Raw genomic sequence first — 15287 nt, 5'->3', positions numbered from 1 at the left:
CCACATAGACAACTTTTGAGTGGAGCCTCACAGGCTTTGAGTGCTTGGAAATCTTTGGACACCATTTCTCTAATTCCTATCGGTTATCTTAAAACAGGGAACGAATCTTCTTCCAAAACGACAAACTAGGTGAGAAGCAGAACATGGGCTGTCCTCTCCTTAGTTCTCCTGAATAAGAACCAGAGTCATTAGAAAAAAAAAAAAAGAGGGAGAGGAAGGGGATTCTAGGCCCAGGTAGGCAGCGGAAGTTTCTAGAAAGTGAAAAAAGGCAAGGAAATCAAAACACCAAATCATGGGGGTAGGAGAATATGTTCTCTTAAATATTCCCTTCCAATCCTTCCCATTGATCAAGAAGAAAATCTCCCTTTGTACTAACACATCTTCAACATTTCTCCAACTTTATTGTACTTATTGATGGAGCTAGTTACTTAGCTAAATTTGGGAAGGAATGAGAGGAGAGAGAGAGAGAGAGAGAGAGACAGAATCTTCTTTCTGCTGGCTGGTTCATTCCCCAGAAGGCTGTAATGGCCAGGGCAGGGCTGTGTCAAATGAAGAACCAGGAACTCAATTCAGGTCTCCCACATGGGTAGCAGGAACTGAAGCACTTGAGCCATTGTGTTCTGCCTGGTAAGGTTTGCCTTAGCAGGAAGCTGGAACTAGCAGCCAGAGCTGGGCATAGGAGCTCAGGTACTTATATGTGGGACAGAGGCATCCTAATGGTACCTTAACTGCTGGCTGGGCCAAATGCCCAGCCCCATCTCTCCTTAAAATGGAAATGAGATAGACCTCAAACTCAGAGTCTTCCATGGCAACCCTACTCTTCTAGAATTCAGTAATATTCTTTTATTTTCACAGTATTTCTTTTTATGGATAGCTTCTATTTGTGGCAGATGGTATTGGCTTTCCAATTATGGCAGCAAGCATCCCTTTTGAAAAAAATGTATTTTAAGTTTTCAATGTGAGATGAACTAAAAAAAAATAATGAGGAATAGAACAGACCACATGGTCAGCAGTTCTGGCAAAATTATGGATGGCCTCCAAATAATTGAAGTTTGAAAACAGGGGTATAGGTCAGAGAGACAGTGACCTCGGAGAGCCACTCACCAGAACAGGCTCCATTCATGTCATTAAGCAAATGTCAAGGCTGAAATGGAAACAGCGGCTCCCAAAATGAATTAGCGACAGACATGGAAAATGCCAGGAAATGCTTCAGGTGACCTTGAACAGACAGAAACCTCCTGAGATGAGAGAGAGAAAACAGATGTGTTGTTGAACTTGGCCAGGGATCCTCCTAATGGGGTAGATGTCTCCTCTCCAAACAAGACAGTGTGTCGTGCATTTCTGTAAGTGTGTATGTGTGTGTGTGTGGTCAGTGCAGAACTGTAGAATTCATGACAGCAGTGGGGCTAGGAGGGCAGTCACGGCTACTGCATCGGAAACTTCTCACTTAGCTCTTTCAGCAACCCTATTATGTTAATGCGAGTAATATCGAGCATTTAAGAAGCATAAGCCGTGTGCTAAGACCTCTTCAAAGCGCTCATGCAATCATCCCTAAGAGATAGGAATTACTATTCTTCTTTCACAGATTAAGAAAACTAAGGCAGAAAGATTAAACAGGTCACAGCTGGCAGAATGATAGGGACAGATTCAAACTCAGATATTGAGGACTTCTCTGTGACACTGCGAACAGGTAAGTGAGCCAGTCCTTATCCCATAGCAGGACCCACAGCTACTCAATCGTGAGGTCAGCTAAACCATTTCCCAGGAGTGGCATTTCCCTGAAAGCAAGTTGTTGCATTAATTGGACAGCTAGTTCTTGGGCAGGTACCATGCGGGTAAGGCCCTTTTTGCATGAATCATCTGTAGTGGCGCCTTAGGCCTGTCCTTGTCGTCCCTCCAAACGGAGAGTCACTATGAGTTCTAGGAATTTGGGAGTTCCTATGAGGTCCTCTGGCCATCTAACCAGCATGAATCTGGGCCTGCAGAGAGATCAGAAAACTTGGATCACATGATAGAACTGCAATCATGATTCTACTTTGGCATTTTCTGGCCAAGTCTTCTAGCACCTGCCCACCTCAATTTGTCCACACACAAAATGAAACTAATAACAATTTAACTTGCAGAACCATTGTGAAAATCAGATGAGAGTGTATAGGGAAAAGACATTTAGAACCAGGACTAAGTGTAAATGGTGATTATTTGTCGATATTGTGCTCTTGTGAAAAAAATTTTTTAACATGAATTACGATTTGTTAATTTCTGGTGACAAAAGTTTGGGGATTATGGAGTAGCTCACAGAAACAAGAATGGCTCTGCAACAAATTGCTAATCTCTACTAACCCCCGTGAGTGTATTTCCTTCTGGATATGTCGATCTAAATGTAAATATAATCATTGCCTCATTTCATCTCCAGTGGCTTCCTACAGTACTGTGTTGTGCTCTGGCTGGGATCAATGTGCTGGAAGCTTGTCCTCATTGTGATGGTGAGAGGTGGGTGGAATTATTAAGAGAAGAGGCCTAGCGCTAGGGTCCCTCTTGTTGCTTCAGCTTCTCTTCATGTTGTCTTTGACTCATTCTGCTGAGACCAAACCCCTGTCTGTACATCCCTCAGGTAGGTGAGACCCAGCCCCTGGTCAGTCTCCCTTAGCCCAGGAGTCCTTGCTTACCCTTTAGGATTCATCACTCATCAAAAGGAATTCACTGAACTGAGAGAATGTTAGAGCCAAACCTATGATGTTCCCACTCAAGGAGTCATTGGCTTCTCCAATAGACAAATTCCAGGTTTGGAGCAGAACGTAAGCACCACGTGCATGTCATCCCTAGACCAACTGAAGCCCACTTGGCCATCGTATTTATTCCCTAACGAGCCCAGCATCATTGGCCAATCAAGGGGAGGTCAGTGACTCTACTGGGTAACCAGGCACCTGGACAGGAGCTGGACAAGCACTTCTCAGCTTCTATTTTAATCTGTAAGAACTTTAACCCCCAACTCCTCAGGGAACTCAGGAACAGAGCAGTAGCTGCCCAGGAGTTGTTCTGCCAGTACAGCTCCTCTGCTGTACCCTTTGTACTGTGCCCTGCAAAAATACCTGATTTCTTCCACTACCCTGAGGTTGCATAGCAGGCGAGCGTGCTCAGGTTTGTGGGTCTATAACAACTCCTCCAGTTAGTTTGGGGGTTCCTTCTGCAACAGTTGCACTGCTGGGGTGCCATTTTACCACGAGGCCCTCTCCAGGACTGGGATGAGGTCAGGTCATTCCTTAACCCTCCAGAACTGTGAGTTAAATAGCCCTCCTTTCCTTGTAAAGTGCCCAACTTTGGGTGTGCCATAAAATAATGAGAGTATGACTTGGAACAACATGCAAAATCTCACCTATGTAGGGGACTTGGAAGAAGCTCCTGAGTCCTGGCTTCGAATTAGCTTAGCTCTGGTCATTGTGGCTGACCCGGGGAGAAAAATAGTAGATAAAATGTTTCTGTCTATAAAATCTGCCTTTCAAATAAAAATAAATCTTAAAAAAAATCACAATAAAACATGGTTTCATTTAAGCTCTCAACTGTCTCCATGAGACTGGGATGATCCTTACAGCAGAGGACCCAGGGAACTGCCCCAGGGCAGAGAGGAAGAGGCCAGAAAAAATGGGGAGCCAGAGTTTGCAGTCAGTAAGAGCCACCACTTCACCAGCTGGTCTACCAGCATCTGCATGTACATTCAGTTGGCGCTTAAAAGGGACTGGACTGCAACCTCGCGGTGACCTGTTAAAGACAGACACTCTCCCACATACTTCAAAGCGAGCTGTTTCTATTTCCGATGCCCCGCTGAGATCTCCAGGGAGAGTTCTCCCCACCCCCTTCCTTGGGCGTCACCAAGTTCTTGTTTTTCTCTGGACCCTGTGACTCAGCATGCGCCTCCAGATGGCTTCCGGCATTTCCAGTCTGCTTGGCCAAGGCGCTGCCTCTCCAGGACACGACACTAACTGAAAACAAGTCACAGGAAGAGACCAACCCTCCCTGCCCCGCCCTTGACCACGGAGACCTCATAGTCCTCCCATGTGGAATTGGTGACTCCGAGCCCCTCCTCCCTCCTGTCCCCATGACCTTCACCCGTGACCCCAGATATGAGCCTGGCAGTCACTTGTCTCTCCGAACCCAAGTGAAGAGGACAGAAGGCCGGACCTCAGTGTCCCAAGGGATGCTAACATTGCCCACCTCTGATTTAAATACAGAATGCTCCAGTTCAATTTAGATTTCCAATTGGCAGTGGCTTTATCTTAGCATGTATCCTAAATCCCGTGTTCAGACTTTACTGGCTGTCTTGTAACTTGACTGTGGCAATCCTCCGGGGGGAAGTATGGAGAGAGGCAATGAAATTAGATATTCTTTGTCCCTTCTCAGGGGCTGTGCACCGATATTGGGATTGCTATGAGATGCACACATACCTACCTGAGTAGAACAGGTGATCTTGCAGTCACGTGATGGACAGTTGTGATCATCTCGGGCTGTGAATCAGAATATCCGGATTAGTTCATCAGGTGTGACCCATCCCTGCTTCTATCTTCAATTCTCCCCCCACCCAAACGCTTGCATGACAAACATTGGGGTGACAGATACCCCAAAACGATGCCTATTGCTGATGGCCTGGCACATGTCTGGGTCAAGTCTCCTGTATGACTTGCTGCTTAATGAAGTGCCTGTCTTAGACGTGAATCATGGCACGCCTGATATATGCACACAACACGTCACGCTAACATGTTCACAGAGCCCTGCCTGACAGCGGAACAAAAGGATACAGCCAGGAGACTATATATAGGCTGTTTGTTTGTTTTGGACTCTGTGTCTGCGCCTACAAGGACTCTTAATTCTGAGAGGTGGAGTTTTTAAGTTCCCCACGACTTAGAACAGTGACTGGCCTAGAAGGGTGGAATATCTGATGAATTGAAATCAGTTTCACCAGCTGCATTCAAGAAAATGAAGGCATCATTGAGCCCCTCGGGGAGGAATCTTTTGAGAGATAATCTGCTTCCATTTCTTGCTGGGGAAGAACCACAGGCCTGTTCTTGATAGAATAACTTACAGCACCTCCCAACGGGAGCCCCCAGGAAGCCCCTCAAATGACCAGGGCCCCCAAGTCTGCCTTTTCACAGAGATTTACCCTCTTGCTTTCAGATTTTTAATGGAGTTACCACTGGTTCCTGTGACAATCCATCTTCTGTTGCTATAACGAGACACAAGGATGCTTCAAATCATTTGTGGAAAACAGAATCGAAAGAGAAGTTTTCCGTGCACTGCTACCGCTTCCCTGTTCGCCCTCATTCCTGCTCAGGGCCACCGCTTCTCTGTTCCCATCACCCGTGCTGCTCCGTGCCTCTCCACCTCTCCCAAGACTGTTTCCCTGGCCCTTTTCAGCTTCTCTGCATTCATGCTTCCTCCACTAACCCTTCCTGCCCATTGCTCCAGAGAAAGCCTGTTGTACACTCAGTGTCAGCTGCAGTTTGTTGTCCCATAGTCCTCATTTTATGAAGTGTAGGAAACCCCATGCTTTCCCTCAGATGTCTCTGCATTTCTTGCTGGGAGATGAGGGCAGATGGAAGCTGTTCCCTTCCTGTCATTTCTGGATGTGGCTACCTACCAATGCTGAGTTAGTTCAGCCTTGGACTTGACACAGCACAGATGCACCTGCACTGGTGTCGTCTGAACATACACATACGTCACTACAGCATTGGCTTTCACCTCTTTTCCTATTTCCTACCCCCAGAAGGCTCACAGTCAACAATAACAATAACAAAAGTCATTTCTTTGTGAGCCTCAGACTTTGCCAGATTTTTCTGGATGGAGAAATATGCATGTCAGGAAGGCATCAACTTCAGAGTTCTCAGTGATGTGCTAATTAGTATGAAGCATGGTGGTATATCAGGCTAAGACTCCTATGTGGGAACCAGTTCAAGTCTTGGCTACTCCATTCTCTGCTAATGTACCTGGGGAAAGCAGTAGAAGATGGTTTAAGTCTTTCAGCCCCTGTACCCATGTGGGGAACCTGGGAGAAGCTCCTGGCTCTTGGTTTTGGACAGGCTCAGCTGTGGCCATTTGGGAAGTGAACCAGTGGATGAAAAATCTTTATCTGTCTCTCCTTCTCTCACTTTAACTCTCTCTTTCAAATAAAAAAAAAAATCTTTAAAAAATAAAATTGTGTGCAGTGCGGTAGCCTAGCAGCTTAAGTCCTCGCCTTGCACGCGCCGAGATCCCATATGGGCACCGGTTCTAATCCCGGCAGCTCTGCTTCCCATCCAGCTCCCTGCTTGTGGTCTGGGAAAGCAGTCGAGGACAGCTCAAAACTTTGGGACCCTGCACTCACCTGGGAGACCTGGTTTTGGATTGGCTCAGCTCCAGCCATGCGGCCACTTGAGGAGTGAATCAATGGATGGAAGATCCTCCTGTCTCTCTTCCTCTTCTTCCTCTCTGTATATCTGACTTTCCAATAAAAATAAAAATTAAATCAATAAGAAATGCATTGATGGGTTTTCTTCAACCCAAACACCAGATATTACGCTGAGGAGGTGGGGCAGGAAGGGCGGGGAGCCTCGGTTTGAATGTTACCACGTGGTTGTCGCGCAGCACTGGATGGCTTCCACGCACCTTGCCGACTTCCTCTTGTAAGATATAAATACACTCCTGCCGTCAGGCTGTGTGAGGCAGGTTTTCTGTGCCTTGCAGCTGAACACAGTGCTGACTCATGCCGACTCACAGGGAGCTGCTCCCTCCCCCCACTGTCCCTTCCATGCCCCTGTTCTTTCTCTTTTCTGCCCAGCACACCATCGCTAGTGCAAGGCATTGTCCCTCAATTGCTTGGAGGCTGTCATCTGCCCTTGCTCTAGAATGTAAGCACTGCATGAGGACACAGATAGTCTTATTCCATGGTATCTTGAGGGCCTAACACAACAGTTGGCTATGAATATTTAGCAAATAAATGGATGACTGTGGGGCCTGTGCCAGGGCGTACCCGGCTAAGCCTCAGCCTGCAGCAGCAGCAGCATCCCATGTGGATGTCAGTTTGAGTACCAGCAGCTGCATTTCCTATCCAACTCCCTGCTAATGGCCTGGGAAAGCAGCAGAGGATGGCCCAAGGTCCTGGCACCCTGCACCCAGGTGGGAGATCTGGAAGAAACACTTGGCTCCTGGCTTTCACCTGGCCACTTGGAGAGTGAACCAGTGGATGGAAGATTGATCTCTCTGTCTCTCTCTCTCTCTCTCTTTCTGTAACTCTGCCTTTCAAATGAAATTCATCCTAACTCTCCTCTGAACCCTGTGCTGCTGTAGAACTGGGCCCACTCTTTTGTTTTGTCTCTCTGAGTTCCTTGAGCCAGCCTGAGCGCTTGTCTCAGAGATGTCTGTGGCCCCTGAGGCTGACTGCAGGGTCTGACAGGTAAGGGTTTTGGGAATTCCAATGTGGACTTGTCTCTTCCCCAGCCTCCCTGGCTCAGGCTTCAGGCACCAGCTCTCCCTTTCACGCTTAGCTCCCCAGGCGTTTCTCGGTATTGCTCTAAATAAACCTTTCCTCCCCAAAGGGAAGTCCTAGGGTGTGGAAGTACCAGCTTCCTTCTGAGCCGACTAGCAAAGCTCAGATAAAAGGCCAGTAAAGGTGATGCAAAACTGTTAACGATGGCTTTCCTGTTCTCTTTCTCCATTATTCCTCAAGCTAGTTTCTTTCTCTTTCCTCCCCTTTCTACCTTGTATCATTTCTCCAGAAGTTTCCACATTTCCATGCCTCGGTGGCTCTGCCAGGGATGCTGCCCATTCCCCTCCAGCTCTTTGTGTTAGAAGTTGTGCACCCCTTGAAGCCCAATCCCTAAATTACAGCCCCAACATACAATGTGTGACTTCCCCCAAGCTCTGTCACCACCTCCCAGGGGAAAGAATTCCTCCCTCAGCTCTCTGCTGTCTGTGGCCTGTGCCCGGCCCCTTGGCACTTTGGTGTTTTGTCTGTGGCCCACTCACTCTCAGGCACCTGCACGTCTGTGTTGTCCGTCTTGGTTCATCCAGAGCTTGGTCCAGAGCTTGGCATGTTTACAAGACCAAATGCATGACTGTCACCGGGATGGCAGGATGGCAGCACCTCCGCTTGCCTCCGGGGACTCATCTTGCTCCATTGCCACCCGTGTAGTTACAGTAGGACTGTCCAAGAGGCAGGACCGAACCTATGAACTAAGGCAGTCTCATCAGACAGCACATGCTCTGATAGGAGAGCTCACTCCATGATGGACATCTGAGCCAAGCCTGGCCCAGAGAGGTGGCCCAGGTCAAGTATGTGAACTGGGGAGAAAGAAGCTGAGGACAGGAGAAAAATGCTTAACCAAAGTTCACGCGGCCAGAGAGCATGTCTAGGTGTCAGAATGTTTGAAGGAATCTGATTATACTTGTGGGTCCAAAGGGCTTCAGAAATCTCTCATCGTGGGAGAAACATGATTGGGCATTATGGGCGGCAGTTCCTTAGAGTTAAATATAGCAGCATGTGGTAGTGAGTCATGGCCAAGGAGCATGCCCTTCAGAGTCAGGTGATCTGAGTTTGAATCCTAGCCCCATAGCTTACTAACTGCCCACAGACCCCTTTTCTCCTGGACCCTCCGTCTGGATGACCATCAGTCAGGATGAAGATCAGTTCAGTATGTATGGGGTATGTGAAGGGTGCAGCTCATTAACTCTGTCATCCTATGGTCATTCGGAGTTGGAAATCTGGTAGAGCAAGCCAGGATGGGAGATACCCAGATGGGTGATAAGTCTGAAGCTAGAGTGCCAAGAGTGAGAATAGAAATCATTTTGGATATTATCCAGGTACTATTAGCAACACAGCTGCTGTGTGCAAATGCCAGAGAGCCAAGTATGCTTAAGGAAAGAAGAAAATGTTAGCCGTGTAGCTGACAAGTTCAGAGGTTCATAGCTAGGTGCCTGGGTGTCTCCCTTATACCCCTTGTTGGTCTCAATTTCCCATGGGATGGCCTCATCCTCAAGCCGGTGTGAGCAAAGGAGCCCCAGCTGCTCAGCAGTGAACAAGTTCCCAGGAAAGAGATGGGACCTCTTGTGCAACAGTTCAGGCAAAAGTCTTGGAACTGAGTCCTGTCTGTCCTGCTTGCTTGCATCTTGTTCCCATCTTAGAGCCAACCATGCGCATGATGTTCTGGTTAACTCAGCCTTCCCCATGTGTGTATCCTTACTGCCATGAGTTGAGGTCGGGAGGAGACATCATCTTCACCTTAATGGCCTGGGCTAAGAGCAGGGACTGGGACCTCCAAGGAAAATGAAGGTGCTGTTCCTTCAAACAAGGAGCTGTAGGCTGGGTTAATCACAAACAACGGATGCGCCTTGTGGAGGCAGGGGCTCAAGGACGGTGTGCTTGTAGAAGGCTGGCAGTTAGGAGCTGGCGACCATGACTTTGTCCCCAGCAGGCCTCCCTGGTGTGACTCAGCAGTGAGGCTGTAACTTGCTTGGGTTTTGCAACCAACCTTTCCCCTCTGTCCTGGCTGAACCTGAAGTGGTGTTGGTGTTCCCCTGGGGCTGGCCCCAGCTCAAATGACCTTGGCCTGGGTCCTCTGCTAGGCCCCAGGCTAGAGTTTCTGCTTTCTTCCATGTTCTTCTATCTTCTCCCTGCTGGGTAAAGTCTGGTAATTACTGAAAGAAAGACCAGTGCTCACTTTGACTTGGGGTAAGAGCCCTGGAGCAACGGCCTCTGCTGGGATTCCCCTGTGCTTAGCCAGGCTGGGGAGAGACCAGGACAGCCTGGCAGACACCCATCCTGGAGAGCAGTCCTAAGGGCTGGGGCTGGGGTGCTGGCAGGGTCCCCCAGAGACCCTGGTCGATGGCTTCTGGACAGCAACCTGTCAAGGCAGAGACTTCTTGGGCTTCTAAATAACCCATCAGGTCATGATCAGAGGGTAGCCTGGAAGAGCAGAGATCTTTCCTGAGCACCTACTGTGCTTCTGATGTGAGCTGCAGCTAGGACGAAGAGGTGGGCCAAGCTCTATGCCTGACCGAAATTGCTCTGGAGCAAGTAGTTGGATTCCAGAGTCCTTGTATAGGCAGGCGGGGGAGAGGGGTGAGTGGAACACAGCGGAAGCAGGGAGGGCACAGCTTGGGACAAATGGGAGGGAGGAGGGGAGCCAGGGACTGAACTGACTTGAGGGAGAAAGAGGTGACTTAGTGAGGAAAGGGCATCTAGGCCAAAGCAACAGGTGCCACGGACCGGTGATTGCTCCAGGAGAGCCAAGGGGAACAGGAGGGGTGAGAAGCAGACAGGCCCTATGTTTGCAAGTTCCACTTGGGGGACTAGTGAGGCCTAACAGGGCCTTTCTGACTCATATCCTCTTCTCTGAAACCATTCAGCAGACATGCATGCCAAGTGAGGGTCTCCCTGGTGTGGGAGATCATCTCAGCAAAATCTCGGGGCTTCCTGGGAGAGCTAAAGCAGAGTCTAGCTTTTTGGGAAACCACATTCCAACATTTCCTGCATCGTCCCTCCCCACTGGTGTGGAATCAGGCTCCCGTCCGAGAAGGTCACATCGGAGGTTTGCACCGCAGCAACGGCCAGCTGGAGAAGCACGTAGCTCCTGTACGCTCAGGTTCATGGGGGAAGCCTGTCAGGCAGAAGTCCAGCTACAAAGCCAGGAGGTGCAGAAAGGGGAGCACCCACTTCAGAAAGTAGCCATTTGCTTTCGTAGGCCTTTTTCAAACCCTGCTCACCGTTGAGGGTAGGGGCTCTTCAGTCACAGGCTCCTGATGTCATGGCTTCGGCTGGATTCCCAAGTCTGAATTCCCTCAGCAGAAGTGGTATGAGGCCATGCCTAGATCCGTGGTGCTAGGAGACGCCACGCCCACTCCAGCCTCCCGAGCCCCTCCTCTCCCAGGTGTAAGGGTCTCCTCTCATCAGATCCCACGGGAGGCTGTTCCACACCTCTCCTGGGCAGGGTCAGACCATGTGCGCAAGAATCTTCTGTTTGAAAGCAGGATAGCACACTGTTGGGTGAAATGCCTATTTATTTATTTATAAAAGGCAGTTACAGAGAGAGATATTTTCCATTGGCTAGTTCACTGTTGGATGAAATATATTACCTATCTATCTATCTATCTAACTATAAAAGGAAATTACAGAGAGATTTTCCATTGACTGATTCACTGCCCCAAAAGGCTGCAACAGCCAGAAGCCAGAAGCTAGAAGCTTCCTCCGGGCCTTCCACGTGGGTGCAGGAGCCCAAGAACTCGGGCCTTCTTCTGTTGCTTTCCCAGACACATTAGCAGTGAACTGGATCAGAAGTGGGATCATTGGACTTGAATCGGCTGCCTGTATGGCATGCTGGCACCACAGGCAGAGGCTTCCTCGACTAGGTCACAGTGCCAGTCCCCAGATGAAACCAGTCTGGCTCCTAACCTGACGTTAGAGTTGCTGAGGGACCTACAAGGGCAGATAAGCTCCTGGAGCTTCGCATCAGCATGTGGAGGCTTTGTTGCATTTTTTCCACGTTCCCCTGTCCTGTAAGGGGCTCCAGCAGATGCATGGACATGCAGTCCCACACATCCAAACTCTACTCAGGTCGCTCCGGAGCAGCTGGACCTCAGGCTTGTGGTCCATCCTGGGGAACCTGTGACCAGGGAGGGGCTGCTCGAGGCCTCGGAAGTGGCTTTGGACATTGAGACAGGGAAGCTGTGGCCTGGGAACATGGACTATGCCCCAGAAGAGAGGCGCTGTATGCAGTTTCCGGCTGAACACATCCAGGGCTTTCTGAGAGTTCTCATTATTGCGGGGGGCGGGGCGAGCAGGATCTGCGCAGGGGCCTCTGAAATGCAGGGCTGGGGCCTGGAGTGCCCTGGTCCTGGTCTGAGGGTGCTGGGCTGGGAGTCAAGGCAAAACTTTGCTCTTCCGGTTTTGTTCTTTCCAAGTGAGATCTGAGCTGAGTTCCTGAATACCCCTGGCCCTTGCCGAGTGCTTGCTTCGAACTTCTGGCCCAGGGTCCAAAAGCAAGCCTACTGGTTAGGGGTTATCAGCTTTCCTGGGTCTTCCTGCCTGGTGCCAGTGCCTGGAGGGCCATGATGTCTTCAAAATTCAGCGTTTGGAAACAGCAGGTGTGGCTACAGAAAGGCAAGCAGGCTTGCAGCTCTCATAGCTTGCCACAGTGACCTGGGATTTCCAGGAAGCAAATCCTAACTTGGCTCATCCGAGAGGAATTCCCCTACACACACAGGTCCCCTGCACAGGCCTGTGCTTCCTGAAGGTACCCACTCCCACCATGCCCAAGCCAGTCTGTAATCAAGATCTTTAAAGAGCTTGTGTGTGAACAGGGTGAACTCAGAGGACAGTGTGCTCCTAGGCTTGTGCAAAGGCCTGTGACTCCTGCAGCAGGGCTCAGGGTCAACCCTGAGGTGAGGACAGGTACGGGTGGAGGAGGAACCTGGAGGAGAGGAGAGGAGAGGGGGAAGGGAGGGAGAGGAGGAGGGGGAGCAGCAGCAGGAAGAGAGAACTCACCTGGACTGTTCAGGGAGTTTACCATGTGCCAGGACTGCTGCCTAAATTCCACCCTGCATTTTCGCGGGGATAGAAAGATTTTCCAAACCATAAGAGTCCCTTCTCCTCAATGCTCCAATTTGAGGAGCTGGCATAGGACTATTCACATTTTATTTTATCAAAGGAAGGACAATTTAAAAAAAAAAGGGCAAGTATGTTCTGAAGTGTTTGTTTTGTTGACAGCTAGGCAATGAGGCCTGCTCCGTGCCAGATGCTGCTTTCTGACCTTAAAGGCAGCTGCAAACAAGAGAGACATCAGCCCCTGCCTGCCTGCTAGGCCCACCCAAACAGGAAGCATGCCCATTGTCAGAGGAACAGGGCCCACGGGCATAGGTGCCATTTCCACTAAGTCCTTCTGTGAGGTGCCTTCTGAAGCGGGGGACCAAGTGGGCCTTGGGGGTGGGGCGGGAGCAGGTCGGGGAGGGAGTCAGGTGAACAAGGGCAGGTGCATGGGCCTGCAGCCCTTGGGCCAGAGTGGGACTGAGAGGTGGCAGTGAGGTGTGTCATGTCTTCCAGGGAAGCAGGAAGAGGGGCTCCCTCCACAGGGAAACAATGCAGGGACAAGGTCATGGCTATACTCCATTGGCTGATCCCGTCACTATCTTACATACATCTGTGTGGAGTCAACACAAATACACACAATAAAAACAAAACCAGAAAACCAGAAATGTAGAAAGGATGTTATGCAGGCCCATCCTTCTGGAGGGAGGCCAGCTAAGGTGAAGTTTGTGGGTAGAGGGTTTCAAAATGCCACCTTTGTAGAAAATGGAATTTAAAGATGGTTTATTTGGGAACTGACACTGTGGCATAGCCAGTTAAGCTGCTGCTCGCAACATTGGTATCCTGTAGCCAATTGCTGAGTCCCGGATTCTCTGTGTTTCTAATCCAGCTTCCTGCTAGTATGCCAGGGATAGCAGCAAGACATGGCCCCAGTGCTTGGGCCCCTGCCACCGTGTGGGAGATCTGGCTAGAATTGCTGGGTTCTGGCTTCAGCCTGGCCTAGTCCTGGCTAGTGTAGCCATCTGGGGAGTGAATCCGAGGCAGCAGATAGAGAGTCATTCTCTTTGTGCCAGTCTTTCAAAAAAACAAAAACAAAAACACAAACAAATCTTTTTAAACCTTTTAAACTTATTTGGTAAAATATTTTGGTATCTGTTCATACAAGGAGTCTTCAAAAAGCTCATGAGCCAAAAGTGCACAGATTTCAAAATGGTTTGCACCAAAAGAAGCGCATCATTTAATTCAATTTATCACAAACTTTGTGAGGTTCACTCGTATACACTCAGTGACATTTTTCTGCCAGCCACAGCTAATAACTTGCCCACGTTAACTAACCTGCCCCTGTGGGCATGCTTATCTAGATTTTGTTTTGTTCCCCTATGAAGAACTTGGGTTTGTGAGAGAGAGACAACCTTGACCCACCAATATCCACTGGGCCTGGATTTGAACCTGGACTTAACAGACGTCAGGGCCTTCCCTTTGTCCTCCATCCTCCTGGCCTTCTCGGCGGCCACGCCCCGGCCCCATGCCATGGCTCTGGGAGTGCCTTCTAGAACAGCCTTACCATCTGGTTGAACCTGCTTTTCTTTCCTTCTTTCTCTTCTCCACACTGCAGGCCCAGGAGGCCTGGGCAGGGTAGATGGGGGGGAGGGGTGGGAGCAGCCAAGCCACGGATTTGCCTCTGGCCGTGGGTCGCTAGGCAGCTCCCTGGTGCCAGGCCTGTTGAAACCTTGTGTTTGGTTGGCAGGCAGCCTGCTTGGGGAGCCCAGCTATGCCGGCCGGGCATGGCCTGGAGGCGGGCATTGCTTCAGAGCGGCTTACCCCAGGGAGCACGTGACAGCCACCTTGCCCTGTGCTGGCACCTATGTAGGTCATCCCACGGGGATTCGGATCTTCCCAGCTGTTGGGGGAAGCAAGCAAAAGATCCATTCACTCCTCATGCACTCATTTGAGAGAATGCTGCTTGTTGTGATGTGCCATGAATGTGTCTCTATATTTTATATAAAAATCTATTTATTTATCGGAAAAGAAGAGTTACAGAGAGGGAGAGAGATGATCAATTTGCTGGTTTACTCCTGAAAATGACTGTAGCAACTGGGGCTGGGCCAGGCTGCAGCCAGGAGCCAGGAGTTTCTTCCAGGTCTCCCATGTGGATGGCAAGGGGTTCAAGCGCTTGGACCGTCTGCTCCCTGCCTTCCCAGGCCATTAGCAGGAAGCAGGAATGGAAGAAGAGCAACTGGGGACATTAACTTGGTGCCCATGGAAAGCCAGTGACACAGGCAGCAGCATTACAATGCTATATCACAACATCTCCCACAGCTTTCTATCTTACAAAGCACTAAACCTGTGTGAGCTATGGGGGACTCATCTTTGGAGTAAATAGAGGAGATTGTTTAAACTAGAGGAGAGCCGGGGAAGCTGTGACAGATGAGAGCTGGGCTGGGCTAGGCTGGGCAGAGTGTCGGGTGTGGAAGGGCATTCGGGCAGGGGGAACGGCCAGGACGAAGGCTGGGCAGTCAGATAAAGAAGGGTGTGTTTGGGAACCGAGAGTTGACCTTCTGGGTTGGTTTGCCTTGGAGGACGTTGGGGAGACTGGTGGTAGAGCCAAGGGCAGGCTGGAAAAGCAGGTTCTCCCTCTGCTCTGATGACCTTGGGCCTGGTCACCAACCTCTCAGACCCTCCACTTGTTATCCTGCAACACAGCTTTAAGGACTCTTCCCCTGCCTCCTTATCGGGTCGCTCC

The 15287-nt window shown here is 49.9% G+C and overlaps 1 long non-coding RNA gene across 3 annotated transcripts; it reads right to left on the bottom strand.

Annotated features, from left to right (window-relative positions):
* Positions 1–504: 504 nt before the first annotated feature.
* LOC131482660 (uncharacterized) lies at positions 505–5264 on the bottom strand. 3 transcript variants are annotated; one of them, XR_009247201.1, is made up of 7 exons: positions 5184–5264; positions 4444–4499; positions 4210–4337; positions 3782–3977; positions 3374–3441; positions 1105–1238; positions 505–926 (listed from the first exon to the last, which is right to left on the bottom strand). It is a non-coding gene; the product is annotated as an uncharacterized LOC131482660 (long non-coding RNA). The 3 variants fall into 3 exon arrangements; XR_009247202.1 differs by lacking the exon at positions 1105–1238 and having other exon boundaries at positions 5184–5257; XR_009247203.1 differs by lacking the exons at positions 505–926; positions 1105–1238 and adding an exon at positions 2519–2606 and having other exon boundaries at positions 5184–5257.
* Between the last annotated feature and the right edge of the window lie 10023 nt (positions 5265–15287).

The sequence above is a fragment of the Ochotona princeps genome, chromosome 19 (assembly GCF_030435755.1).
Source record: "Ochotona princeps isolate mOchPri1 chromosome 19, mOchPri1.hap1, whole genome shotgun sequence".
Classification (NCBI taxonomy): domain Eukaryota; kingdom Metazoa; phylum Chordata; class Mammalia; order Lagomorpha; family Ochotonidae; genus Ochotona; species Ochotona princeps.
This window is presented reverse-complemented; position numbering and strand designations above follow the sequence as displayed.